Source organism: Hyperolius riggenbachi, chromosome 2, assembly GCF_040937935.1.
Source record: "Hyperolius riggenbachi isolate aHypRig1 chromosome 2, aHypRig1.pri, whole genome shotgun sequence".
NCBI lineage: Eukaryota > Metazoa > Chordata > Amphibia > Anura > Hyperoliidae > Hyperolius > Hyperolius riggenbachi.
The window spans coordinates 294881041-294908798 of NC_090647.1; the positions used below are offsets into that span (position 1 = coordinate 294881041).

At 43.4% G+C, this 27758-nt stretch overlaps 1 long non-coding RNA gene across 1 annotated transcript; it reads right to left on the minus strand.

Annotated features, from left to right (window-relative positions):
- Nucleotides 1–806: 806 nt before the first annotated feature.
- Nucleotides 807–27040, minus strand: LOC137544354 (uncharacterized). The gene is made up of 3 exons (XR_011025827.1): nucleotides 26925–27040; nucleotides 18295–18416; nucleotides 807–877 (listed from the first exon to the last, which is right to left on the minus strand). It is a non-coding gene; the product is annotated as an uncharacterized lncRNA (long non-coding RNA).
- Between the last annotated feature and the right edge of the window lie 718 nt (nucleotides 27041–27758).

The window sequence follows — 27758 nt, forward strand, 5'->3', positions numbered from 1 at the left end:
ATTTATGTGATTCTTGTTTTACACAAAAAAGCCCAGTTGGAACACTAAGCTATTATTATCTGTAGATCTGTTCTTGTTCTTGGACTTTAAGTGGCGAATGCATTGAATAGTCCTGTGAAATAAATATAAATGCTGATAAAGTGAAACTGTAAAGCTGTCCACTAACGGTCCAATTTCTAGCGAAAAATCGTTAGAACGATCAGAAATTCTGATCGGATTGGTTGGGGCACAATCGATAATGAACGATTATAAAAACAAATTCGTCTGATTGAATTTTCGTCGAACCAAAATTTGGATTTTCTTGTTGGTCGTGATAGATAGGAAGCAATGATTGGTTAGTTGATGATGTAGTGAACGATTTTTCATCTGATCAGAATTTCAGAATCGCTCGAACGATCTTTCACTAGAAATTGTACCGTTAGTTGCCACCTTTAGAAAAAAAAGTGCATCTAGGGGGTACTTACCTTGGGATGGGGAAGCCTCTGGATCCTAAAGAGGTTTACCCCATCCTTCTGAGCCTCAAGGATCCAGTGATGGAAGCCCCCGAAAATCCGTTGGTGGTGCGTGCATGCGCTGCAGTCATCCAGCTCTAGACCTATAACAAGCCTGTGATGTGCCTCGCTCAGGTGCACTTACGACTTTCTGTTCGGGTTCTGGCGGAATTAGCCGAGCATGCTCGGGTTCGCCCTACTGCGCAGATGTGCGCCTGCGCAGTAGAGTGAATCCAGTTAGGCTCAGCTATATCCACCAGAGCCCACCGGAAAGCTGCTCCTGTGCCTGCACCAGGCACATCACAGGCTTGTTATGGATGCTGAGAGTTCAGGGATCTCTGCACAGGATCACGCTTGCTGCTTCTGGCTGAGCAGTGTGTTCTGTTCTATGGAAAGGTGAGGGGACAGATGTTACTTGAAGTTGCACAGCATTGATGTCATAATGTATGTTAATGATACTGATGTCTTGTGAACTGACCTTTTTCTGACCATCAAATGTCTAACAGAACCACTAATTGATTGCTAATCATTTTCAAATAACATTTTTAAATTGTGAAAGAGCCCACCAGCAGTTTGTTTTATGGACTGGAGTTATGCCTTAATTTCGAGACATGGAAGACTCAAAACAGACTTCATAAAACAGATAAGTGAAATGAAGTCTGAGATGTCAGTGCACGGTTATTATCGATGATTGAATTTGGAACCTTTCAGGGCTAAATGGATCAGAGATTGAAACTGGGAGATTGTTTAACAGGATGGAAAAATTTTGATAGTAAGTCATTGTACATGCCTGAAGTGATGTACACAGGAATTTGGAGAGAGGAAAATTGCATTTATACAGTTCAATACTGTACAGTGAAATTCGATCGTAAGTGCTTTTGTTGTAAACACTTTGTTTTTATTCTGCAAATGGAATATTTAAAGATGCTTTCCATGTAAACATGCAGTGTCAGTGAGCTTATTCTTCAGATTGTGCAAAGGGAGTTTTAGGGAGTATAGGATTTGCCTCCTGTTGGTGTATTCTGGTATTACACTTTCTCCAATCATTGAAGCAAGACCAGATTTTTTAAGGCATCGATGGGGTGGTACTTATCAACAATCATAAGTGGTCCTGCAAAAAACATATCATCATTAATATCTGTTGGACCCCTGTGGTGCCTTGTTTTGAAAACATCGTACTCTTAGTTTAGCATTACAATCGCTTATTAAAGCGTAACTGTCAGACATAAAATAAAAAATCAATTCTTTATTTTTATCTGGTAAACAAGTAATAAAGATGCTAACTAGGCAATCCAAAAGTTAAAAATCACTCTTACTTTTCTTCTCCATAAAAGATCATTCATCTGCCGCACAACAGAAGTTGCAGGGCATACTAGGTTTTCTTTTTTTCTTCTTTACTTTCCCCTCAGACATAACTAATGCAGCCTGATTGGCTGAAGCCTCTTTCCCTCCCATACCTCTGTTCCTCTCTGATTGGTCAATATTTCTCATGCTGAGTGTAACGATTGTATAACGTTTTGATGTAGCAACACAGGCGTCTGATTATGTGGTGATCTGCAGAATCACCAATAATACAGACGCTATACCTGATTATGTGGTGATCTGCAGAATAAGGCAAGTATAGCTAACAGGAACACAGAATGAGATGTGCTTGGTGCAACAGTAACTGATTAGTTTAATGAGACCTCACCAGAGGAGCTGGTGGGTACTATCAGAAACAGTAACTGAGTAGATTTAACTAAACCTCACCAGAGGAGCTGGTGGGTACTATCAGAAAAGCACCTCACCAGTGGCAAGGGCCCACTGGTGAGTAGAGAGGTCAGACAGGCTAGGTTCGGCAACTGAGAGGCAGATACAGTACAGAATCAGTAGGCAAAAGAGTAGTAGGTATTCAGGCAGAGGTTCAGCAACTAGATCAGATGGGCAGAGGTACAGAAACGTTAAGCAATAGCGGAGTTAGAGATAAGCCAGAGTCATACACAGAATATCAATAATAATACAATAAACAATAGTCCTAGTCTTGTGTGAAATCCCTGGTTTCCTCCCAGATCAAAGCACACCGGATACTAGTCTATGGTCTGAGCGCTAACACGTATGTATTCGCAACCGCAGACAGGTTGCGAGTGAAGTGTGAAGGCGTAAGAAGCACAGCCGCGCCCCCAACAATCAGCTAATCCTGAGCGCCGTGAGTCCCCTCTGACGTCAGCCGACCAGCGGGTCAGCTGACGCGCCTCCTCCCAGCATAAAGGTCCTGTCTACGTGCGCGGCCGCGCGATACAGTGACCCTATGTGCAAATGACAGTTCCGTCCTCGGCGTGCTAGACGCTGGCGGAATGGAAAAAAACTCTGAGCAGGGAACCGAGGCGGCTGCGGAGACACTCTGCGTGCCCGCAGCCGCAAGCACAGCAGATGTTACAGTACCCCCCCCCCCCCTTGAGGCGTGGACTCCGGACAAGGTCCACCAGGCCTGTCCAGATGCAACCCCTGGAACTCCTCTCCAAATTTATCCGCAACAGAGATCTCAGGGAGGGAGGGGGAGGGATGCTCCTGCGATAGCGACCCAGAGAGGGAGACAGAAGAAGATCTAACCTCCCCCCCTCTGGACGGCAGGGCCCACAATATGTCCCATTCCTCAGAGTGTCTCCACTCGCTTTGTTGAGAAGAGCTCACAACCGAAGCCTGAACATCCTGAATCCCTGCACTACCCAGAACTACTCTCTCGGGAAGAATGCTCACTGGAGTGGTGGGTTGCACTGTCTCAGGTTCGAAGCATCTCGACAACGCATCTGCCTTAAGGTTTTTACTTCCCGGCCTATACGTAATGATAAACCTGAATTGCGTGAAAAATAAAGACCATCGAGCATGTCTAGGGGTGAGACATTTAGCCCCTTCAATATACTCTTAAGTTTTTATGATCCGTATAGACTGTTATGGTATGTTCAGCCCCCTCCAGCCAATGTCGCCACTGCTCAAACGCGAGTTTGATCGCCAGTAATTCCTCTCAGCGGGAGAAAACTTATTAGAAAAAAAAGCGCATGGATGAAACCTGCCTTGTAGGCCGGAATGTTGGGAGAGCACAGCCCCCACCCCAACCTCCGAGGCATCCACCTCAACGATAAAGGGAAGGGACACATCTACATGTTTCAAGATGAGGGCAGAACAAAACAACAGTTTGAATGATGAAAACGCAGCTTGTGCCTCTGACGACCAGTTGTAGGTATCTGCCCCCCTCTTAGTAAGTTCAGTAAGGGGTGACACTACAGAAGAGAACCCCTTTATAAATCTTCTGTAGTAGTTGGCAAAGCCAAGAAATCGCTGGAGTGCCTTCAGACCCAAAGGCTGAGGCCACTCCAGGACAGCAGACACCTTACTGGGGTCCATAGACAACCCTGCTGTGGAGATCACATACCCCAAAAAAGGAACTTCCGAAACCTCAAAAAGGCAGTTTTCTATTTTGGCGTCCAGGGAATTCTGACGTAACTTCCTCAAAACATACTTTACATGTTCCCTGTGTTTTGCCAAGGTGGGTGAAAAAATGAGGATGTCATCTAAATAGATGAGGACAAATTGCCCCAGAACCTCCCTGAAAACTTTATTGATTAGTTCTTGGAAGATGGCGGGTGCGTTGTACAACCCGAAGGGCATAACAAGATACTCGTAGTGCCCGTCGGGCGTGTTGACCGCCGTCTTCCACTCATCACCTTGCCTTATGCGGATCAGGTTGTATGCCCCCCTAAGATCATGTTTGGTAAATACACTGGCATCAGTAATCTGAGAGAATAAATTGTCGATCAGGGGAAGAGGATAACGATTTTTTACTATAATCTTGTTCAAACCCCTGTACTCGATACATGGCCTAAGTCCACCGTCCTTTTTCTTAACAAAAAAGAAGCCTGCCCCGGCCGGGGACATAGACGGAAGAATTAACCCTTTGGCCAAGTTGTCAGCAATATATTCCTGCATAGCAAGTTAAGCAATAGCGGAGTTAGAGATAAGCCAGAGTCATACACAGAATATCAATAATAATACAATAAACAATAGTCCTAGTCTTGTGTGAAATCCCTGGTTTCCTCCCAGATCAAAGCACACCGGATACTAGTCTAAGGTCTGAGCGCTAACACGTATGTATTCGCAACCGCAGACAGGTTGCGAGTGAACAGGGAAGGCTTAAGAAGCAGAGGAGACCTCACAGCCGCACCCCCAACAATCAGCCAATCCTGAGCGGTGTGAGTCTTTTAACTTACAAAAGATACTTATTCAGGTTTATTTTTAACAACTTCACCACTGAGGGGTTTTACCCCCTGAGCACCAGAGCAATTTTCACCTTTCAGCGTGCCTTCCATTCATTCGTCTATAACTTTATCATTACTTATCACAATGAAAACAACTATATCTTGTTTTTTCCGCCACCAATTAGGCTTTCTTTAGGTGGGACATTATGCCAAGAATTATTTTATTCTAAATGTGTTTTAATGGGAAAATAGGAAAAATGTGGAATAAAATTAGTTTTCGGCCATTATAGTTTTTAAATAATGCATGCTACTGTAATTAAAACCCATGAAATTTATTTGCCCTTTTGTCCCGGTTATAAAACCATTTAAATTATGTCCCTATCACAATGTTTTGCGCCAATATTTTATTTGGAAATAAAGGTGCATTTTTTTCAGTTTTGCGTCCATCCCTAATTACAAGCCCATAGTTTATAAAGTAACAGTGTTGTACTCTCCTGACATAAATATTTAAAAAGTTCAGTCCCTAAGGTAACTATTTATGTATTTTTTTTAATTGTAAATTTTTTAATTTTTTTTTAATTACAAAAAAAAAAAAATGGGGAGTGTGAGAGGTAATGAGTAAATTTTTTGTGTATAAGTAATTAATTTGTATGTGAAAAATGTTTAGGGTGTAGTTTTACTATTTGGCCACAAGATGGCAACAGTAACTTTTTGTTTAATGCGACAAGGAGGCTGGGTAAGCGGAAGTACTAGGAGGCTGGGTAAGTTTTTTTTTTTCACAATGATCGCGCTGCTTAGCGGAAAAGCAGCGGATCATTGCGGGGCTTAGATCAAGGAACGGGAATGGATTTTCCCGTTCATTGATCTCCGGGCGAGCGGCGGGCGGCGTGTTTACCCGCGGGAGTGCGCGCTACAGCGAGCGGGAGCGCGGGCAGCGGCGGGAGCGGGGAAAGTACGGATTTCTCCGTCCCTGGGGGTTAAAGGATGGAAAAAGGGACGGAGAAATTCGTACGGGCGGGGGTAAAGTGGTTAAATGGTTTATGCTTTTTTAATCCCCAGACCCACTGTAATCGACTGATTATGACAAGTTGAAGTACCCTCTAAAACCAACCTAGACAGATATATGGTGGCTGCAATATTTATTTCCTTTTAAAGGACAACTGAAGTGAGAAGACTATGAAGACTGCCATGTTTGTTTCCTTTTAAACAATACTAGTTGCCTGGTAGCCCTGTTGGTCTGTTTGGCTGCAGTGGTGTCTGAATAATACCAGAAACAAGCATGCAGCTAATCTTGTCAGATCTGACAATAATGTCAGAAACACTTGATCTGCTGCATGCTTGTTCAGGGGCTATGGCTAAAAGTATTAGAGGCGGAGGATCAGCAGGATAGCCAGGCAACTGGTATTGCTTAAAAGGAAATAAGTATGGCAGCCTCCATAGTCCTCTCGCTTCAGTTCTCCTTTAAACAATGCATATTGCCTTGTAGCCCTGCTGATGTCCTTGGATTATTTATTTATTGTATTTATAAAGTGCCAACATATTACGCAGTGCTGGACATTAGTTTAGGTTACAGACAATATTTAGGGGTTACATACAGCAATACAACAATACAGGAATACATGCAAACCAGATCACGCAGCACAGTTTGAGTACAAGGTAATACTTAGTCAATCACTGGATGGGAGCATAGGGATTAGGCAAGTTGAGTTCACTCATATCCATATGATGGGTGTACAGTAATGGAGGTGCATGATCAGGTAGGACACAAAAGGAGGAAGACCCTGCCTGAAGGCTTACAATCTAGAGGGAGAGGTAGGTACACGAAAGGTAGGGGACCAGAGTTCTGCTGCGGGTTTAGAGCACTAGTGAGGGGTGGTAGGCTAGAGTGAAAAGGTTAGTTTTGAGGATGGAGTAGTGTTTGAATCACACCCCTGAAACAAGCATTGGGTTAATTCAATCCGATCTGCATGCTTCTTCAGGGTCTATGGCTTAGGGCCCATTTACACTTAATCAGTTGGTGTGCGTTAGGACGCGTTAGTACACGTTGGTACGCATTAGTACACGTTTTTTCCATAGCAGTGCATTGTAAAAAGATTTCAGTTAAAACGCGTTAAGTGAGAAAGGTGCCATAGGAAAACATGGGACTTACTTTGAAAATCAGTTTTCTTTCAGTTCTAACTGAGAGCAACTGATTAAGTGTAAACAGGGCCTAAGATTATTAGATACAAAGGCACAGCAGGATAGCCAGGCAATCTACATTGTTTAAAAGGAAATACATATGTCAGCCTCCATATGTCTCTCAGTTCAGGTATGCTTTAATACTTAAAGGGAACCCAAACTGACCAGGATATGGATTTTTCCTTTTAAAATAATACCAGTTGCCTGACTCTCCTGCTGATCCTGTGTCTCTAATACTTTTAGCCACAGCCCCTCAACAAGCATGCAGATCAGGTGCTCTGACTGAAGTCACACTGGATTAGCTGCATGCTTGTTTCAGGTCTGTGATTCAGACACTACTGCAGTCAAAGAGATCAGCAGGGCTACCAGGCAACTGGTATTGTTTAAAAGGAAACATCCATATCCCTCTCAGTTTTGGTTCCCTTTACAGTACACCTAAACTGAGAGAGATATGGAGGCTTACATATTTATTCATTTTAATGTTAAACAATACAAGTTGCCCAGCTGCCCTGTTGATCTTCTGCCTCTAATACTTTTAGCCATAGACCCTGAACAAGCATGCAGCAGATCAGATGTTTCTGACTGAAGTCTGATTTAATTAGCCACATGTTTGTTTCAGGGGTGTGATTCAAACACTACTCCAACCAAAGACATCAGCAGGGCTACCATGCAATATGCATTGTTTAAAAAATATATATATTGCTGCCTCCGTAATCCCCCCAGTTCAGGTGTCCTTTAAGCAGAAAGTATACCAATCTCGTCCTTTTCTTTTAGACTGTATATTTGTGCAAAGCTCTGGTCACTCACAGTCACTGCTAGTGACACCTTGTGGCAGTACAGAGATATTGCGGGTGACCAGACGTCATGGCTAGATATGAGATAGTCAATGAGATGCTAATTATTGCAGCTTACGGGCACCGGCGTAACAATAGGGGATGCGACCCCTGCCCCTGCGGGGGGGCCTAGGGCCCTCCTAGGGCCCGCTCAGAGCAGTTTTGGGGGGCAGTAGGGGTCGCAGCATAAGAGGAGAGCGTGGCCGCAGATCGGTGGGGAAGGGGGAACATTCCCCCCCTCCCTCACCTTGGCTCTCCTGTCCCCCCTCCCCACTGATCTGCGGCCACGCTCTCTTATGCTGAAACCCCTCCTGCCCCCCAAAAGTCCCTGAGCGGGCCCGGGGGGGGGGGGGGGACCCAAATTTTTTTTGCAGGGGTGCCCGGGGATTTCTAGTTACGCCCTTGTTTAATGCAAATTGTATGCAATGGGAACTGGCCCAATCATTTGGAACCTCCTATTTATCTACCCTGGCCCAATTCCAAACTGCATACAATGGTTGTATTTGCATGCAAGCCAGAATAAGCAGTATCTCATTGACCATGTGTAGTTATGCAGATCCTGCTTTGTCCCACACATAAATAGCTGCATAACATAAATCATGTTGTCATTTATATTTTAGCCCCTCTGTCACACAATGATAAAGCACCAGCATCATGAAAAGTGCAGTGACCTGCAGTATGGCCTGAAACTCTTGATTCAGCAATCGTTGACAAATGTAATCGTACAGTACCAACATTTTAATATACATTAACAAACCACAAAAGCAGCTCTCCAACCCGAGAAGATCTATTTGTACATTTTCACATGTTGTTAAAAGCACCACAAATTACTTGCTAATGAGGCCTCACCTATCTTCTGTTCCCATTTTCTACTTAAGTATCCTGCTTTTAGCTTTACCACTGTTTATAGACTTTTTTCACTGAAATACTTACACAGCTGCTCACGCTACAGGCTGTGAGCCCAGGCTCTTGGTTTGGTATACTACTTTAAAAAAATCAGATCAATGGCAAAAATGGTAAGTTATTAACATTATTGTATTTATAATGTGCCAACATATTATGCAGAGCTTAACAATAGAGTAATAGGGAGTCAGACAACAAGGTACGAGAAACAAGATTGTGAAACAGAGTAAAGTCTTAGTGATCACATCATTCAAAACCAAGTAAGGAAGGGTGCCTGATGAAGGGGGTGCATGATCAACGTGTATATACTAAGGGGGAGGACCCTGCCAGAGGCTTACAATCTAAGTGGAGGAGGTAGGGACACACTAGACAGGACTTGCAGCAAAGTAAGTTATGGCATTGATGGGGGAAGGGGGGTAGCCTCTTGAAGAGGTGAGTTTTGAGGGTTTGTTTGAAGGTTTTGAAGGATGGGGCAAACCTGACGGGTGGTAGAAGGGAGTTCCAGAGGGTGTGGGCAGCTTTTGAGAAGTCCTGCAGTCTTGCATGGGAGTGGGGTATGCTCGGGGCGGTAAGCCGCAGGTCATTGGAGGATCGGAGGGTGTAGGGGCGTAGCAATAGGGGATGCAGAGGTTGCCCTGAGGGGCTCTCTCTCAGCCGCAGCCCGCAGTATTAACTCTTTAATGGCCCTGTGCTGGTAATAATAACCTCTATAGATCCTTTGATTAGTAGTAATCATTAACAAACTGGTCTCCATCCCCCTCTTGCGCCTCTGACATTGTGGTTGTCCCTGGCAGGTTTGGTGTGCCGTATGAATTGTTATATACTGTATAGAGTGCTTGGTGGACTCAATGTGAAATTTGCACTGGTGTCCATAGCTCCTTAGTTACACCACTTAGCAGGAGGACGCATGTCTGTGGACGAGTTCAGAGATGCAGATCGTGCAGGTCTTGTGTACAGACTGTACAAGCCAGGCAGAGCATTTTGTAGTAGAAAGTTACAGGTAGAGTTGAGTTATACTAAATCATGTAGGATAAAACAGGGAGAGAGTAATGTAATAAGAACTAGCCAATCAGAGACGTACAAATGCAGCAATGAAAAAAAACGGATGTCACTTCAAAGCACGATGTCACTTTATTTGTAAATTTCTGCCTAGATGGTGGTCACAATCACATGGCCATGTTTAACTTCTGCTTTTTGTTTTATCCGTATGTCTACTCTCTAGTCATGTGAGTAAACAGCAGCTATATTATACCTTGTAAGCTGACTTTTAGAGTGGTATTTCTCAAGAACATCAACAGATCAGCACTGTGGCTTGGTCTCCTCAGTTAAAAAAATGTGTTAAGACAAAATGTATAAAATATCAGTGTAACAAAAAGTACAAAAGTAACACTAAAATAATTGCTGCAGAATCTACTAGACTATCATTACAGGGTACTGTGATGATATTTATACATATGCACCGTTAAACAGTAACCTTGCACAAGGAAATGACCCTCTCCCCGTTCTGCACATCAGTCTCTGCTTCCATAAAAGACAATCATAGCCTAAATTTATTCAGTTAATGCATCTAAATATTGAAACACTGCAGATGGCAGAGAACTGAGATTCACTAATGGGAGATTTTGCGGTTTTAGTCCTCTACGCTTTTTTTTTCTTTCACATGAAAGATGAAATTATTTATGGCCATAAGAATATGACATCTATAGTAATCTATCCCCAGGAGAGTGCACAGTGGATATAGTTTGTCTCAGTAGCATCCCCTATTCTGGAGAGTCCATTAAACACATTTATTTATATCAATTTGAAAATCAAATCTCTAATGAGTGTATGCATACACCCTTAAGAACAGAATACTATAATTAGGTCATTAATGTACTCCAGAGTGATTTTTTTCTCTGCCAATAGAGGAGAAGCAAAGCAAGCTTTTATGGCCAAGTGTTCAGGAGTGCTTTCTGATGGCTTTCAAACTACTAGCCAATAAATTAATAATATATACATATATATTAGTAGATTAGATAATATTGTGGTAAAATAATATGTCTCTGTGTCTGCAGTATTTTGTTAACTTTGCACATTTCCAACATTAAGTCTTTTATAGGGCGCTGGTTATTTCCCTTGTGATAAAGTCTCTGTATTGTTAATCAGTCTGCCGTACAGCCAGCATCCCACTGACAGCTTGCAGCGCCTCAGATTGGAGATGCTAGTCGTGTTTCCTCATGTGTATGGGTGCAGCAGGTGCCAGCAAATGATCACTCTCAGACAGGACCAGGTGTATGCACCCTGTGACAAGGGGCACAAGCAGTGCCTGCTACCTGATCTCCAACCCTTCCTCTCCTTCCTCCATAGATACTAAGTGCAGGACTTTGGTCTGTCTCTCTATGGCTATATCTACTCATTGTCATGGGATGCTGATATTAGATAATGGTCATACACTGAAAATAATTTCCTCCAGGGGCAGCTCCGGGGGAGGGGGGGGGGGCTTTCCAGTGCTATCGCGCACCCCAGCAGCTCCATAGCATCCCCAGAGCTCCTCCATAAAATGTAGGGAATACCAGCAGATGGAGGAGAGAGGACTAGCAGCAGCCAGCCCAGTGAGAGAGAGTCACTCACCTCTCCACTCACTTACAGCACCGAAGCTTCCTCTTCCTCTCCATCACCAGCTGCCACTGTGCATCGGTAACATGCTGGCGAGTCACATGACAGAAAATGCCAGCTGCATAAACAGATACACAGTGGCAGCTGATGACGAAGGGGAAGAGTAAGCTTCGGCACTGGAGGCGAGCAAAGAGGTAAATGACTGGCAGAGAGAGCTGCTGGTGGGGGGAGCAACTGGCCAGTTATACTACAGGGGGGGAGGGAGAAGCATCTGTTGCCACCTGTACTACAAGGGCAGAACTTTACAGAGTGCATAGTCATGTCAAAGGCTGTCCTCAGATGAGCTCACAATCTAATATCTGCTATGCGTTTAGTAAGTAGGTCCTTATTTATTTATTAGGAGAGGGGTCTCATTTAGTTTTTCTGTTGATGTCCACTGTCTGTGAATTACACCGCTGCTAAGTCCATGTACTGTACATTTAGCCTGCCCATGACCCGTCATTACCAAGCCCACTTTCCAGTGCATGGACACACTCATTTTTTGCAGCCGCAGGTCAGCAGCTACCCCGCCAGTAAATCCAGCACTTGCATAGCACCCTCTATAAAAAACAATCCTGGTGCCGCCCCCCATTTCCTCTCCCTAAAATATCACACGTACTGTACATTAGACTTCTGTTGCCTGAACTGATAATGTGTGAGACAGGGATAATGTTAGGGAGACAGTCAGTTGTTTGTATGGGCATCCCTCTTCCTCTGAACTCAAGCCTGCTTAGGGTAATATTCCACACTGGTTTCTTTGGCTGGTTGCTATTGAATTCCCTTATAACGCTAACCTCCTGCTCCCCTTGTTTCCCCTCCTTGTAGCCTGTCAGAGCTATGTATATGTCTTCATACAGATCTTTAGGCAAACTGGATATAATAATCAGGTCTGACCCAACTATTATAACATGTTTGCAGCTCTACCTATACATACATGTGCCTTATAAGTGTGGACGGTGTGAATCGCTCTGACTACTGATATTCTGGGAGAACATTTATCTACAGGGCAAAAAACAAAAACAGCTAGGTGATACTAAGTGGTGTAACTAAGAAACTGTGGGCCCCAGTACAAGTCTTTCAATGGGCCACCTCAAGCACTCTATGGCCTCAATTCACTAAGCAGTTTAGACTAATCTACAGATGGTTTTTAGTCTACTGGTTTGGTGTAATGTTTTAGACCTGTTTTTTAGACCTGGTCTAACATTCATTAATTACACAATTCACAAGGGCAAACAAGGAGTAACCACGCCCATTTTTTTCTGACAGAGATTAGACCAGCTGATTTCTTGTTGTTAAAGTAATTCTGTGAATTATTTTAGATGTGAGGATGGAACCTTTTGAATTAATTATGCAGGAATTTAATTGTATGCAGAGGAGAGCTCATCAAAGGAGAAGGATGTCAGTCATAGCTACTTGTTTGTGAATTGCATCTTTTAATCGTTTCCCCTGCTTTACCCACCTAATTACCAAATGGTTTAGACCAGGTCTAAAAACAGGTCTAAGACATTTGGTAATAGTGAATTCCCCTTTGATGCAACTGACCAAACCATCAGTGGACTAAAAACCCTCAGTAGACTAGTCTAAACTGCTTATGTGAATCGAGGCCATTGTATAACAACTGATGTGGGGCACCACAACCTGCCAAGGATAGCCAGTGACAGAGAGGCTAACGCAAGGCAGGCGGATAGTTTGTTAATTATTAATACACTTATCTAAGCACATAGGTTCGTATTTAATTCACTTTTTCTCCTTTGTTTTCTCTTAGGTGTTTTTTCCCCAACTTATCAATAAATTGACTTTTAAGCCATAAGGAAGCAAGAAAACACTCAGAATAATTTTAACAGTACGTTTTCACCTACATTTTGGTACGTTTTCAATTGCAGAGTGCTGAAAAGATATTTTAAGCAGAAGATGAAAAACTATGTCCAAGGAGAAAAACTAAAAATTGAATAAGAAAGAGGATTATTATCAGATTATTACCAGTTGGAGGAGGCTCCCTTGTGGGCCCCTCTAGTCCTAGGGATGTGCTGTCACATCCTCTGCATCCCCTCTTACTACTGATGAAACCCTGTTTCATGATGAAATTGTCTGAGGACACATGTGTAACGGAATCGCTGTAAAATAGCAAATGGTGAATGGCATTTTAGCAGGCACTGCCTAGTGTTAACAGGTTCACACTGGTGCTTTATGGGAATTTCCTGGCAGTGAGAGCCACTTTGAGCAGGTGCTGACTGGCATTGAGAGATACTGATTGGGCTTTACTAATAATTTCACTGATGTTGGTAGATATTTTTTGCTGACTCCTATTGAGGTCTGATTACCTGAAAGCACTATCAAAATGCCTACAGTAGAATCGAAAAGGCTTTGGGCAAAAATTGACGTAGTTTTTCATTTCAATATGGGGCGAGGTTTAACACTAATTCCCATTTACCTGCTAATGGGTGAGTTTTTCACCCATTCCATTGCCAAAGTTACAGTACATTCAGGAACTATAAGGAAGTCATTACTTACAAGTAAAGATACACTGGAGGTACTTTTTAATTTCTTTACAGTGTTAACTGGGCTTTTACTTAAATGTGCTTATACAAATACAGTAAGTGAGGCTTTGAATAATGCAATGTATTTCTGATTTTACTTCTAATTTACATGATATATTACTGTACATCTTATGCAGCTGTTTTGATTATAACATTTGTCAGCAGCAGTTATTTTTGGTGGCTCAGTATTGCCGATGGTATCAGCACTTGTCCAGAGGGCAGTTTAGGCTCTATTTGCACCGTGTTAAAGTGGCAGTGTGTAGTATGGATGAATAGCAACATATCTCATGTCTAAAAGAACAAGAATGTTGGGTTTCATGTGTTTTGAAAATACAACTGAGAAACCTGGATACAGTGGAGACAGATGTGTGAATGGACCCATGCTTTCCTATTGCATGGGGTCTTTCCTGCATGTCCATATCCAAGGCACTGAGGGAACTATAACCTTTCTAATAACCACAAAGGATGTGAGCAGAGCTTTTATTTCTCTAGAGGAGATTTTTAACTTTTTCCTGTAGTTTAACTTTAACATTTAGGTTCATAGGCAGTGTCAGTATCAGTCTATATGTCAGATAGGCTGATCTTAAAGAGAAACCATAACCAAGAATTGAACTTCATCCCAATCTGATAACCCCTTTCCCATGAGAAATCTATTCCTTTTCTCAAACGGTTCATCAGGGGGTCTGTATGGCTGATTTTGTGGTGAAACCCCTCCCACAGTGTGATGTCAGCGCCTTACAGCACTCAGATAATGACATCAAACTGTGGGAGCCTTGTTGCATTGTGGGAAATAACATCTGTTTCCAACTGCCAAAAATGCAAGCTGCATCTCCTTCCAGTGACATCACCTGCCAGCAATAAAACTGTCACCATGTGGTAAATGTCAGAATGTAAATCAGGGAGAGGAAAGATTTTACAATGGGCAAACACTGACTAAATCATTTATGCATAATTATTGTAAAAATGAAGCACTTTTTATTACATTATTTTCACTGGAGTTCCTTTTTAAAACACAGAAATGTTAATAGTTTTAAAGGAGAACTGTTGTGAGAGGTATATGGAGGCTGCCATATTTATTTCCTTTTAAAGCGGGCCCAAACCAAACATTTTTTTAATTCAAAATATTTAGTTGCACCACTCTGACACATACAAAGATAAATAAACACTCCTTCAAGCCTATGAGCATTTCAGTGCATGCTTTTCACCATTCTCTTTTCATAACTAGAGTTATACAGGTGGCAGCCATTAGCAATTCCTCCATTGCCGCACACCACCTAATCCATCAGTTTGCCGGATTCTGTCCCGGCAATATGAAAGGAAGGGAGGGGTTCCTCCAATAAATGTAAAATATTTTATATTTGTCATCCTGCAGCTTAAAAAAGGCAGCTATTTATTATTATAATTTAGAAAATAGATTTTATTTCTGAAATGTTGTAATTTTAATTTGGGTTCACTTTAAGCAATGCCAGTTGCCTGGCAGCCCTGCTGAGCTATTTGGCTGAAATAGTGGCTGAATCACACCAGAAACAAGCATGCAGCAAATCTTGTCGTATCTGTCAAAATTGTCAGAAAAACCTGATCTGCTGCATGTTTGTTCAGGGTCTAAGGCTGAAAGTATTAGAGGCAGAGGGTCAGCAGGATAGCCAGGTAACTGGTATTGCTTAAATGGAATTAAATATGGCAGCCTCCCTACACCTCTCTCTCCAGTTCTCCTTTAGGATTAACCTATTGGCAATCCATGCTACAGTACTTATGAAACATTCATGGGTAATATGTTATATTTACATGATTAGAAAAATAAAATCAATAATCAAATAAAAGCTATTTTAGTACTAAAAAACAAATGAATAAATAAATGGGAAAAACACCATCCTTCCATTTAAAAAGTGACCTGTGGTGTGATCCCTCTCTCCTTGCCCTGGTGTCCCATGATTCCTGACTTCCTCAATCTGTTCCTTCATCAGAAGCACTCAGGCATGCCCTTGCTTCACCTTCTAGCTCCACGTAGCAATAAATACTGTATAATATGTACTTAGTGTGCTAGTGCACTGCCTAGGCATGGGGCTCTCTTGCTGGGAGGGTCAGCTGCCTGGGAATGTATCCCTCCCTGGAATATTCTAATCTGCTAGTCAGATTACATAATAATATATAATAACAACAACTTTTCAGCGCTTTGTAATTAAAAAAGCAACAAAAAGAAGATGAAAAAAAACCTGTCAAAATTATTAAATTATTTTGAGTATTTTCTTGCTTACTGGTGGGTTTAAAGGTATTATGTGGACTAGGTGTGAAAATATCACGTAGGAGAAAACTGAAAAGTAAAAGTTAATTGCATAAGGCCCCTTTGTCTTATTACTCTACTGTAATTAGCTGGTTTAAATGCACTCCTGATAGCCACTTTCCTCAACTGTTGGATTGAATTCAACATTCTGTTGGACTTCATTTGCTACCTTGTCAGGTTTTCTGCCCATGAGGTGACACAGCTGTCAGTGAACAAAGGAATGGGTTGAAACCTGTATATCGGCTGGCAGCTACATCCAACCCTTCTTCTACAAGGCAAATGTGCAGGCCACTGACCCCTACAGCTCAGAATACGCCAGAAGTACTACTGTTAAAATTAAAATGCAAAGACAGTCAGAAAACATGATTAAAATGCATTCTGTGCTCTGAAGCAGGTATGAGAGCAGTGCTGAAATTATGTACTTATTAATACTTTTTACCTATTCAAACAATTCAAGACACTATAGCCCCATCACTGTACTGTTCAACCAGACCAGCTGTGACGTTGAATTTTTAAAAAAAGAAAACAAAAAAAAAACAAATCAATCTATAGCACTCTATCAATTTCCCATACAATTATGTCAAGCTTTCTATAATTTGTATTTCACTCCTTAATCGCTCCAAAGGTTATAATTGCCATTAATAATAATATATTTATTGTCCAGCACCGCATAATATGTTGGAGCTTTATAAATACAATAAATAATAATAATAAAGGGTACTTTACATAATTTAGGTTCACACTTGGATCACAAATTATTGCAATTTTGCTGCACAGAATATTTGTGGATTTTCACCTAAGCGCTGCAGTGAGAATGATCCCATAGGAATACATTAGTCACAGCACTTTGCTGATCGCCCACGATTAGCAAAGCGCTGAAAAGCTCCCCAGAAGCACCCCAGTGTGAACTATGCCTCATTTTGAATTGAAAGGGTTCTTAAAGTGGCTGGATAGTGTACTGGTTAAGGGCTCTGCCTCTGACACAGGAGACCAGGATTCGAATCTCGGCTCTGCCTGTTCAGTAAGGCAGCACCTATTCAGTAGGAGACCTTTGGCAAGTCTCCCTAACACTGCTACTGCCTAGTGGCTGCAACTCTGGTGCTTTGAGTCCGCCAGGAGAAAAGCGCAATATAAATGTTATTTGTCTTTGTCTAAAGCAAGAGGGATATAGTGGCTGCCATATTTATTTCCTTTTAAACAATGCATATTGCCTGGATGTCCTGCTGATCCTCTGCCTTTAATATTTTTGGCCATAGACCCTGAGCAAGCATGCATATCAGGTGCTCTGACTGAAGTCTGACTGGATTAGCTACTTGCTTGTTTCAGGTGCGTGATTCAGACAAGGCCGGATTTAGGCCAAGGCCACCTAGGCCATGGCCTAGGGCACCACAGTTGGAAGGGCACCAAAGCAGCAGGCTAAACTGGTGCAGCATTAGCAAGCTTGCAAATGCTGCAATGCAGGGAGATCAGGCGAGTGCCTGACCGCAGTACTCTCCTGTGGCCTGTGCAGCAGCCACCCTGCTCTCTGTGCACATTTGCATTGTGGCCGGCAGCTATGGACTTGTGCAGCATTGGGGACGGAAAGGAAGAGGAAGCTTCTGCACTGGAGATGAACGGAGAAAAGAGTGACACAGATGGCTGCTGTGGTGTGAAGGCGAGCTGGCTACCTATACTGAAAGGTGGGGTGGGAAGGAGGGATTAAGGGAGTCATCTGGTTACTTATACTGGAGGGAAGGGGGGGAAGGGGGGGGGGTCATCTGGCTACCTATACTGGAGGGAAAGGGGGAGGGGTCATCTGGCTACCTATACTGGAGGGAGTCATCTGGCTACCTATACTAAAGGGAAGTGGAGGGGTCATCTCGCTACCAATACTGAAAAGGGGCGGCTGGTGACAGTGGCCTAGGACGGTAAAGAGTACAAATCCGGCACTGGATTCAGACACTACTGCAGCCAAAGAGTTAAACAGGACTGCCAGGCAATTGGAAAACTGGTATTGCTTAAAAGGAAATAAATATAGAAGCCTTGCTTTAGGTTCCCTTTAAACGTGGCAAGCAGTTCAGATTGTTCAGATGTTTATGAGCGTCACATGAAAGCATGTAAAATAATCTGTGTGGCTTGCTTATCTTCATACCCTACACTAACACCACATTATAAGTAGTACTTTGTACACAAGACAAGCCCTATATCACTATGGAAAGTGCTCACATGTTGAGGGAGGATATGTTTGGCAGGAGCTGTGGTCATTAAGACAGCTGCGCTCACTAATTTTTCATGAGGAACATTGTTCAAGGTCATGTTTGCATGGGAACCTCCTGGGAAGACATAACCTGCAAAAGACAAAAGTGGGTAGACACACACTTCAAGATCAATAGTTCTGAGTACAAGAGTCATGTGAAAAGCAATACAGGAAAGCAGCAGCTGGTGGGTTGTTCTTGAATATTTTCACACAATGTGAAAAGTCAGTATTCCTTTAACATCATTGCAGGAGAGAAATGACAATGGTTTTACAATAATTAGATTAAAACTATCCATCTGTCCAATTATTCAGCAAATCTCTGAATACCTATACAGGCGATAAATGCTCTGTTAGGTCACATGGGTGTCAGGCATCTTATTGGTTTTGGAACTACTACTACTACTTATTATTATTAATATTGTCATACTTTATTTTTAAAGCGTCAAAGTGTTACACAGTAATACTGTATAATGTATAATGCTGTAAAACAACTGTAAAATGTGTGTTATTTACAGTTCGAGGAATTTTTTGGATCCCTTGTCTTCATATATTATAAATGTATTGTTTGCTGTAAGAAAGTAATCCAGTTCCCCTTAAATTTTGCTTCTGATTTTACCATTGTCATCTCCCATGGTAGGACACTGCATAGCTTAACCAAATATACATGTTCCTCTTATCACACAAACAAGAACTGCAGGAGCTGCAGTAAACATGCGAGAAAAAAGTTGCGAAAGTTACTTACCTCAGTAAAGGGAAGCCTTTGGATTAGGGGCATAACTAGAAAACACAGGGCCCCCTTTGAAACTTTGGCTCCCCCCCCCCCCAGCTGTTGTTGCAAGAGGGGGAAGTGCTAATGTTAGCCCGAGGTGAGGTGGGGGGGTCGGGCCCCCTCCCACTGCTGTTGGTGCCTGCTGCTCCTCCTTCCTGTGCTGCTCCCCTAAAAACAGCCATGGAGGGCCCCAGAGCCAGGCCCCCCCTCAATCTTCTCCCCATAAAGGCCCCCTGTGGCTGCATCCCTTGCAGGGGCTATTGTTACGCCCCTGCTCTGGATGATTCAGAAGCTTCTCCAAACCTCCTCTGCCCCATCACTGCACACTGGGAGCCTCTTCTTTAAGGTGTAGCTTGACTTAGACAGTTGAGATGTTTCACTTCAGTCTGATGTTTTGATCTCCTTTTTATACATTCTAGAATTGTACTTTCCTTTCTCCCCGCATTTCGCCGTTAAGTACTTCCTCTTTGTTTATTGTTCACTGGAATTTTTAAATCTTTTTCTGTATATGCTTTGCCCAACAGTACCCCATTGGGTGCATAAAGTGGAATATAATTACCGTATTGTAAACCAGGCCCGGGTGGCTGCTGGGATTGGACAGTATGTTTCTGTCGCGGCAGAATTCAAGTCAGTGCAGGAGGAAATTGCTTCTGCCAGGAGCTAAGTTTTTTTTTTTTTTTTTATATTCTTTATTTTCAATTCACAGGGAAAGACATAGTACAGTTGTGAATTATAGCACAATAATAATATACATCTGATTTAAAGTACGATAATTGGTAGCAAAAGATTAACTGCCATTAGTCATGAAATTTGTAAAGTCCAAAACATTCTCAGTAATTCAATCCAACGCAGATGCCTATATGTACATCGATCACTTACGGAACAAACGGCACAATATCAGGATGTATAAAAAGACATAAGCATATGCAGGTTTAGGAGCATCTGTGCACAAAAGTCTGGACTTCCCTGTAAAGTATTTTAACATAATCCCCAAACCCCCCCCCCACCCACCCCCATCCTCTGGTCACCTTCGTCCCCCTCTGCTAAACACTGCTTCCGCTTGGATCACAATCATATCGTTAGCTTCTTCTTTTCACGCCTAAGGGTCAGCATATGGTTTTGCCTGTTGGCCACTGGTATTCTAATTACTGGTCATTTAGTATCTGCCGTAGTTCCTCAGAAATTCTAAAGTGGTTCCAGAAGGACCACGTTTTTTTATATGCTTCTCCAGTGTTCAGGGCTACTGCAGTTAGATCTTCCATCAATTCTACAGCATCTAATTCTTTGACTAATTCTTCAATACCCGGGGGGGTTGTTTGTTTCCAGTGTCTTACTAGGAGGCACTTTGCTGCATTTAAAATGTGCCTGACAACCGATTTCTTGTAGTTTTTCATTCTCCAATCGTTAAGATGTAAGAGGTAGAGTTATGGAGTGAACGGAACTGGCCTATCTGTGACTGATTTAATGAGTCGGTCAGTTTTCTTCCAGAAATCCAATAAGACTGGGCAGGACCACATAATATGCAGCAAAGTACCTCTTTCATTCTGGCATCGCCAGCAGAGGTCAGATCTTTCTGGGTAGATTGCATGCAGCCTAACAGGGGTGAGATACCAGCGTGTGAGCACCTTATAGTTTATTTCTTGTATTCTAACAGCCCTAGAGGACCTATGAGCATATGTGCAGATCAAAGTCTTCTGGGCTGGAGAGATGATCTGGCCCAATTCCTGCTCCCAACCCTGTATGAAGGTCAGTGTCGGGGTGGCAAGGGAAGACAACATGTTATATATAATGGATAGGGTTTTCCTAATGGGTCCTGTTGTCGAGCAGAGTTCTTCGAACTCAGTTTTACGCCTCAGTTGGGCTGGCTGGAATCTATTTTGTGTAAGAAAATGCCTGTATTGAAAGTATTCCCACCACTTTATTGACGGTGTGTTTTGCCTTCTCTTAAGGTCTTCCAGAGAGGCCCATCCATCTCCACTGCACATCTCAGAGAAACCCACATTTCTTGATTGATGTTGAAAATTTCTTCTAAATTCTGCACAGTTATCTCTTATAGCAGGGTTACCTGAGATTGGAAGCAATGGCGATGGACAGGGCGCCAAATTTAAACTTTTATTTACCCTGTGAAAAGTAGTCAGAGTAGAAAGACAGAGAGGTGGCAGGCACCATGAGGTTTTGGGTTTATTCTCAGTCCAGGCTAATCTGGAGAGAGGATAAGAAGATAAAGAGGTTTCAAGTTCTACCCATTGTTTGTGTTCCTGATGTCTACCCCAATCCACCACTCTGGTAAGGATAGAAGCAATGTAATATCGTTGTACGCTAGGGAGAGCTACACCACCCGTCTGTTTAGGGCTGTAGAGGATTTCTCGTTTAAGACGTGGGGGTTTACGTTTCCACACATATGAATTAAAGGCTGTTTGTGCCTGTTTAAAAAATTGTAAGGGAATTTTAATAGGTAAGGTCTGGAATAAGTACAGTAATCTAGGCATAATGTTCATTTTTATTACTGAAATCCTTCCAAACCAGGATAGGCCCGGGAGGTCCCATCGTTTCAGATCACTGAGGATTGTGTTAAGAATTGTGGGAAAATTAAGTTTATAAACCGATTTGAGGGAATCTGAAATGTACGTGCCTAGGTAGTGGATGGCTTTGGGGTTCCATTTGAAAGGAAAGTTTGATTTTATGTGTTCGACTTCTGCATAGGGCAGGCCCGCATTAAATGCTTCGCATTTGTCAAAGTTGATTTGAAAGAAAGATAATCTGCTAAAATGGTCGAATTCCGATATTAAGTTGGGGAGTGTGATTGTCGGATGTGTTAGAAAAAACAGAAGGTCATCCGCGTAGGCCGCCACCTTGTGATTAGTGTGACCTACTTGTATGCCCGTAATATCTGGGTTCCCCCTAATTGTGCACAGGAAAGGCTCCAGGGCGAGAGCAAAGATTAAAGGCGAAAGAGGGCACCCCTGCCGAGTACCGTTTGTAATCTGTAGAGAATTCGATAAAATCCCATTAACTTTGACCTTGGCCGAAGGGTTAGTATATAGCGCACTAATGCAGGACCGCATTCTCTCACCCAGGTTAACTTGCTGCATAACCATGTGTATCCACCCCCAGCCCACCCTGTCAAATGCTTTCTCCGCGTCTGTGGATAGGAGCATACATGGGCTTTTGCCCTGACGGGTGAGCTGGAGGAGGTCAAGGGCCCTGATTGTGTTGTCCCTGGCTTCCCTCTGTGATATAAAGCCTACCTGGTCCCAGTGTATAAGAAAACCCATATGCTCTACAAGCCTGTTTGCGAGGGCCTTGGCAAAAAATTTTATATCAATATTTAGTAATGATATGGGCCTATAACTTCCGCAGGCTGCTGGGTCCTTATTTGGCTTGGCTATTACCGAAATGTGTGATTCAAGAGACTGTGCTGGAAAACATATTCTTGTCTCCCGGTCCGCTAGACCATTAAAGAGTTTGCATAAATAGGGTGAGAGTATATTTCTAAATTTTTTGTAGTACTCGGCAGAGAATCCGTCTGGCCCCGGAGCCTTTCCTGATTTGAGACCCGAAATAGTCTTTCTAATCTCGCATTCTGTGAATGGGGCTTCCATGCTGTCCTTCATATCCTCAGTTAATTTTGGCATGTTGGAGCGGGTGATGTAATTCCTTATATCTGTAATATCTGGAGTCTTAACGTTCCCCTCTGCATTCTGAGACAGGTTGTATAGCTTATGGTAAAATTCTTTGAAGGCATTGGCTATAGACTCACTCCTAATGTGTTTTTTACCACTACGGTCAATGATGTGAGGGACATATGTTCTTTGTTGCTGTTGTTTCAAAGCACGGGCCAATAGTTTGCCTGGTTTATTACCATGTAAGAAGTATAAATGTTGGCATCTCTGCGCTGCCTGTTTAGCTTGGTCCTGTAAAATTTTATTTAGCTGTCGTCTAGTTTCTAGAAGCTTTATTAACAGAGGGTCACTGGGCTGCCTCTTATGTGTGTATTCTAGGCTACGTATTTCATCCAGTAATTTCTTTATTAACTCTCCTTTTTCCTTTTTTAGTCTAGTGCTGCGTGCTATTAGTAGGCCTCTCATGACACATTTGTGTGTTTCCCATAGAATGGAGGGCGACACATCCCCCACGTCATTGATCTCAAAGTATTCTTTCAGTTTACCCTCTATCTTACCGACTTCACCCTCTTCACGAAGTAGTGATGAGTTGAGGCGCCAAGTGAACGGAGTGTCACGTTTCTCTTTGCAGTTGAGTGACATGTGAACTGGGGCGTGATCAGAAAATGTGATCACCCCTATGTCTGAGGTTATAAAATCCGAAAGTAGGTTATGAGAGACCAAGATGTAGTCTAACCTAGAGTATACCCCGTGCATGGCGGAATAGAAGGTGTAATCTTTGGTGGTTGGATGTGTCACCCTCCATACGTCAACAAGTTGCCTGTCATGTAGGGCTCTTTTTATCTTGTTTATTTTGGCGTGCGAGATGCTACTTCTCCCTTGGGAGGTATCTATGGTAGGGTTAAGTGCGACATTCAGATCTCCACCCAAAATTACGCTGCCCTCTGCAAACACCTCCAGTTCGGTTAGAAATTTCAGTATGAATTTCTCTTGGTCTATATTAGGTGAGTAAACAGAACCCAGAGTACATTTTTTATCTTTAATCAGGCACTTCAGAAGAAGGAATCTTCCTTGTGGGTCATATTTTGTGTCAATGATGGAAAAGGGCAGATCATTGCTTATTAGTATAGCAGTGCCCTTGGTTTTGGAATTTGGAGAGTTACAATAGAAGGTGGTTGGGAATCGGCTATTGCGCAACTTTGGGTGAGTATCCCCCTTAAAGTGTGTCTCTTGCACGAATACTATTTGTGCTCTTTGTGCCCACGCATCCCTCAGGAGAATGTTTCTTTTTTCGGGGATATTAAGGCCCTTGGCGTTAATAGTTAGAATTTTCATGTGATCCATTGTGAATAAGAACCAAAGCAGATTAGGGTGGAGGAGGCGACCAGAGGAACCCCTATAAATTTAAGGAAAAACCACTTCAAATTTTGTAAAGCAAATGCTAAATGAATTTTTGTATTGTTGAACAACATTGTAACGAAGGTCTTTAACTAAAAAGGCTATAGCCACTATTGTATCCTGCAAGAGCAGGGTTATCCTATGAGGGATACAGGAAACTATTGTCCACCGCATGAGTGGGCAATCCCTTCCCTCTCCCAGCCTCGTTTTAATTGGAAACAAAGATTTAAACTTATCTAGACAGGAGGTTTTCGTATCTCACCTACCAATGGTGGACATCAACCCTCAACAGCACTCATAAAGGTACATATCATTAGCATTAAGTTAGCAGCCGAGCTCCCTACTGAAGCATAGACCTAACACCATGTAAGCCGTGGAAAATAAAAGATCAACTTTACTGATTCATATAAGAATTTGTATCTGCAGCAGCCTCCTTCAAATGGAGAGGCATGAGGATGGGACCTCAAGTTATTTAGAGAGACCAAAGTGTGATGCGGTCTGCAGAACCGATAGCTAAGGCCGGAGAAAGTGGGGATGTTATACATGTATGGGCCATGTGTAGGTCCTGTGATCCTTATGCGGTCACTGTGTGGGGAGGAGGGGGGTGACTGACTGACTAAGCGGGGGTAGATACCATATAACTGATAAATTGTTTTTCACCCTTAGGGTGTAAATAGGGGGTTGCCCATATAGTGGAAGAAGTTAAGAGGCCCCCATGGTAACGCGCCCACACAGCCTAAAAAAACGGTGCCGAGTGACGGGAAACACTTATGTATGGGTATAGGTCAGGCGCGCCCCCATGGAGAACTCGAGTATACGTGACAAGTGTCCCCTGAAATCAAGCCTACAGGTACTTGTCCTGTATTCTCCGCATAAGGTAGCTTATTTCTATGGGAATTGTATGTAGATTGAGGAATGCTTATGCGTATAGCATCACTTTATAATAAATCCTCCCCTCTTAGATTTTAAGTCCTATGTGTTGTGACCCCCCCTCCCCCATGCCTCCCGTATCATCTCATTTCCCCCGTGACAGTAGCATCTCTTCAATGGTTTCTCCTTTCTTACATCAACTCAATCATAGCAAGACAGCATGTATATCACCAGCCTTGAGCATATTACAGTCAAAATACCATTTGAACTAGGTTATCATCGGGTTCACTCATTAAGAAAGAGTATAGCCAGCTACCGGGTGTGGAGAGAGCACTATCCCCTCTCGCCCAGCTCCGGAAGAGTACAGCATATTTTCGTTCAGATGCAAGTTTTTCAGTCCAAAATGGATGACTAATAAATGAGGGGAGCTTCAAACACGAAATTATGATACAGTTGTGAGGCCCAGATCATCATTAACCCTGATCACCCCTTCTCGAGTCTCAGTCTATGCGAACCCTTAAAAGGACAAGGAGTCCCCTGTGTGTCATTTCCATTCGATCGCATTCACAGGGCTTTAGCTAAAGTTCTTGATGGAGAACATAGTCCCAGAGCGCAGTAAAAAGAAAAAAAAAGAAAAAAGGGGGGGGCTGCTGCATCCAAAGGGGGGCTGCCGGGGGAAAATATAAACAGTTAACGGCAAAAATACCACTTAAGTACTTATCTGGTGTGACGGTCTGGGAGCTTTAGACTAGCTGTATCATTCCGGTTGTTGCTGAGGCTGCTGTCTCCTATCTTGCCTTTGTTTACGTTGTCGCTGAGGTAGGCCCATTACCACTTGATCCGGCTTCCACTCCGGTAGTTCGACTGGGAGGATATCTAGTTCCCGGAAGAGATCTGGAAGGTCAGTCGGGGAGCGCAGGGTGAAGGATTTATCCTGTTTAGTAATGTGTAATTGGAAAGGAAACCCCCATTTATATACTATCTCTTCATCTTGTAGAACTTTTAAGAGCGGTTGTAGGGCCCTCCGTTGTGCCAGCGTACTCGGCGCCAGGTCCTGGAATAGGAGCAGCTTGTGTCCTTCATGCTCAATCTGGCCGGCTTTTCTCGCCGCCTGCATAATGGCGTCTTTGGCGGTATAGTGGTGCAACCGGCAAATAACATCCCTAGGAGGATCGTCCGGGGAGGGCTGTGACCTCAACGCCCTGTGTATGCGATCAAATTTTAAAATGGCGTCGTCTGGCTGTTTTAGCAGAGCATTGAAGATGGATGTCATCACTGGTGTAAGCTGCTGCGTCACAACCGACTCTGGTAGGCCCCTGATCCTGATGTTACACCGCCGGCTTCTGTTCTGTAAGTCTTCTAGGCCAGCTAAGTTTTGTTTTGAAGTCTCTGGAACCGAATGACCATGGAGACGGGGATTGGCAACACACTTGAATCTTCTGCACTTCATGCTAGTGCCAGGTGGCTGCTTGAGGTCTGGCAGGGACGTACAAGCCGGGCTGTCTTTTGCACTGAGCCACGATATTCCCCTTGAATGTGGCGCCAGAGACCTTTGTGAAGCTCTGCCCATAAACTCATACTAAGCCCCGCCCTCAGAGCTGCTCAAAGTCCTGTCTCTGAACTGTTGCTAAGCTCCGCCTCCGCAGGCATATGCCTATGTTCTGCACCATATTAAGCGCAGCCCCATCCCTGACAGACGAACAGAGGGATTTGAGGTAAATAACTCTCTCCTCTCTCTAAACAGCCCCTTCTGTACTTCTCCTCAGCAGTGGTCATTCTGTCCTCTCTCTTCCCTGACCCTCAATAGCCTCCATTCTCTCCCCAGTACCTTCAATGCATCCCTTGCAGCACCCTCAAAGAGGAACTGTCGCAAAATGTAAAACACATACAAATAAGAAGTACATTTCTCCCAGAGTAAAATGAGCCATGAGTCACTTACAGTAAGTATTAGAAATCTGACATTACAGACAGGTTTTGGGCTAGTCCATCTCTTCATAGGTGATTCTCAGCATAAAGACATTCCCTGAAAATTATTAATACAAAGATGCTGGTCAGCCTCCCTGCTCGCTGCACACTATTTTGGTAGTTGGACGGAGCAACTGCCATTCACTAAGTGCTTTTAAAAATAAAGAAAACCCTGAGAACCCTCCTATGAGAAGATGAGCTAGTCCAAAACCTGTCGGTAATGTCAGATTTCTACTACTTACTGTAAGTGACAGCAACATAGGAGAAAAGTAATTTATGGCTCATTTTACTCGGGGAGAAATGTACTTCTTATTTGTATGTGTTTTAAATTGTAAGTCCCCTCTTCCGTCATCCACCACTCAGCACCCTCACTAGTGCCCAATTCCCCACCAGCACCCTCAGTAACCCCCTTTCTTTCCCCATCTACCCCTCAGTGAGCTTTGCTCCCCCCCCCCCACACACACACACACTCAGTAAGCCCCTCACTTCCTCCCAGCACTTCAGTAAGACCCTCTCTCCTCCAGCACCCTCAGTAAGCCGCTCTCTCCCCAGCACCCTCAGTAGGCCCATCTCTCCCCCGGAGACCTCAGTAAGCCCTTCTCTCCCCCAGCAACCTTTAGTAAGCCCCTCTCTCCCCCGGCAACCTCAGTAAGCCCCTCTCTCCCCCAGCAACCTCAGTGAGCCCCTCTCTCCCCCAGCATTTTCAGTAAGCCCCTCACTTCCCCCTAGCAGCTGTGTTAGCCCCTCTCCCCCCAGCCCCCTCAGTAAGCCCCTCTCTCCCTCCCATCCACCCCTTTGGCCATTCTTG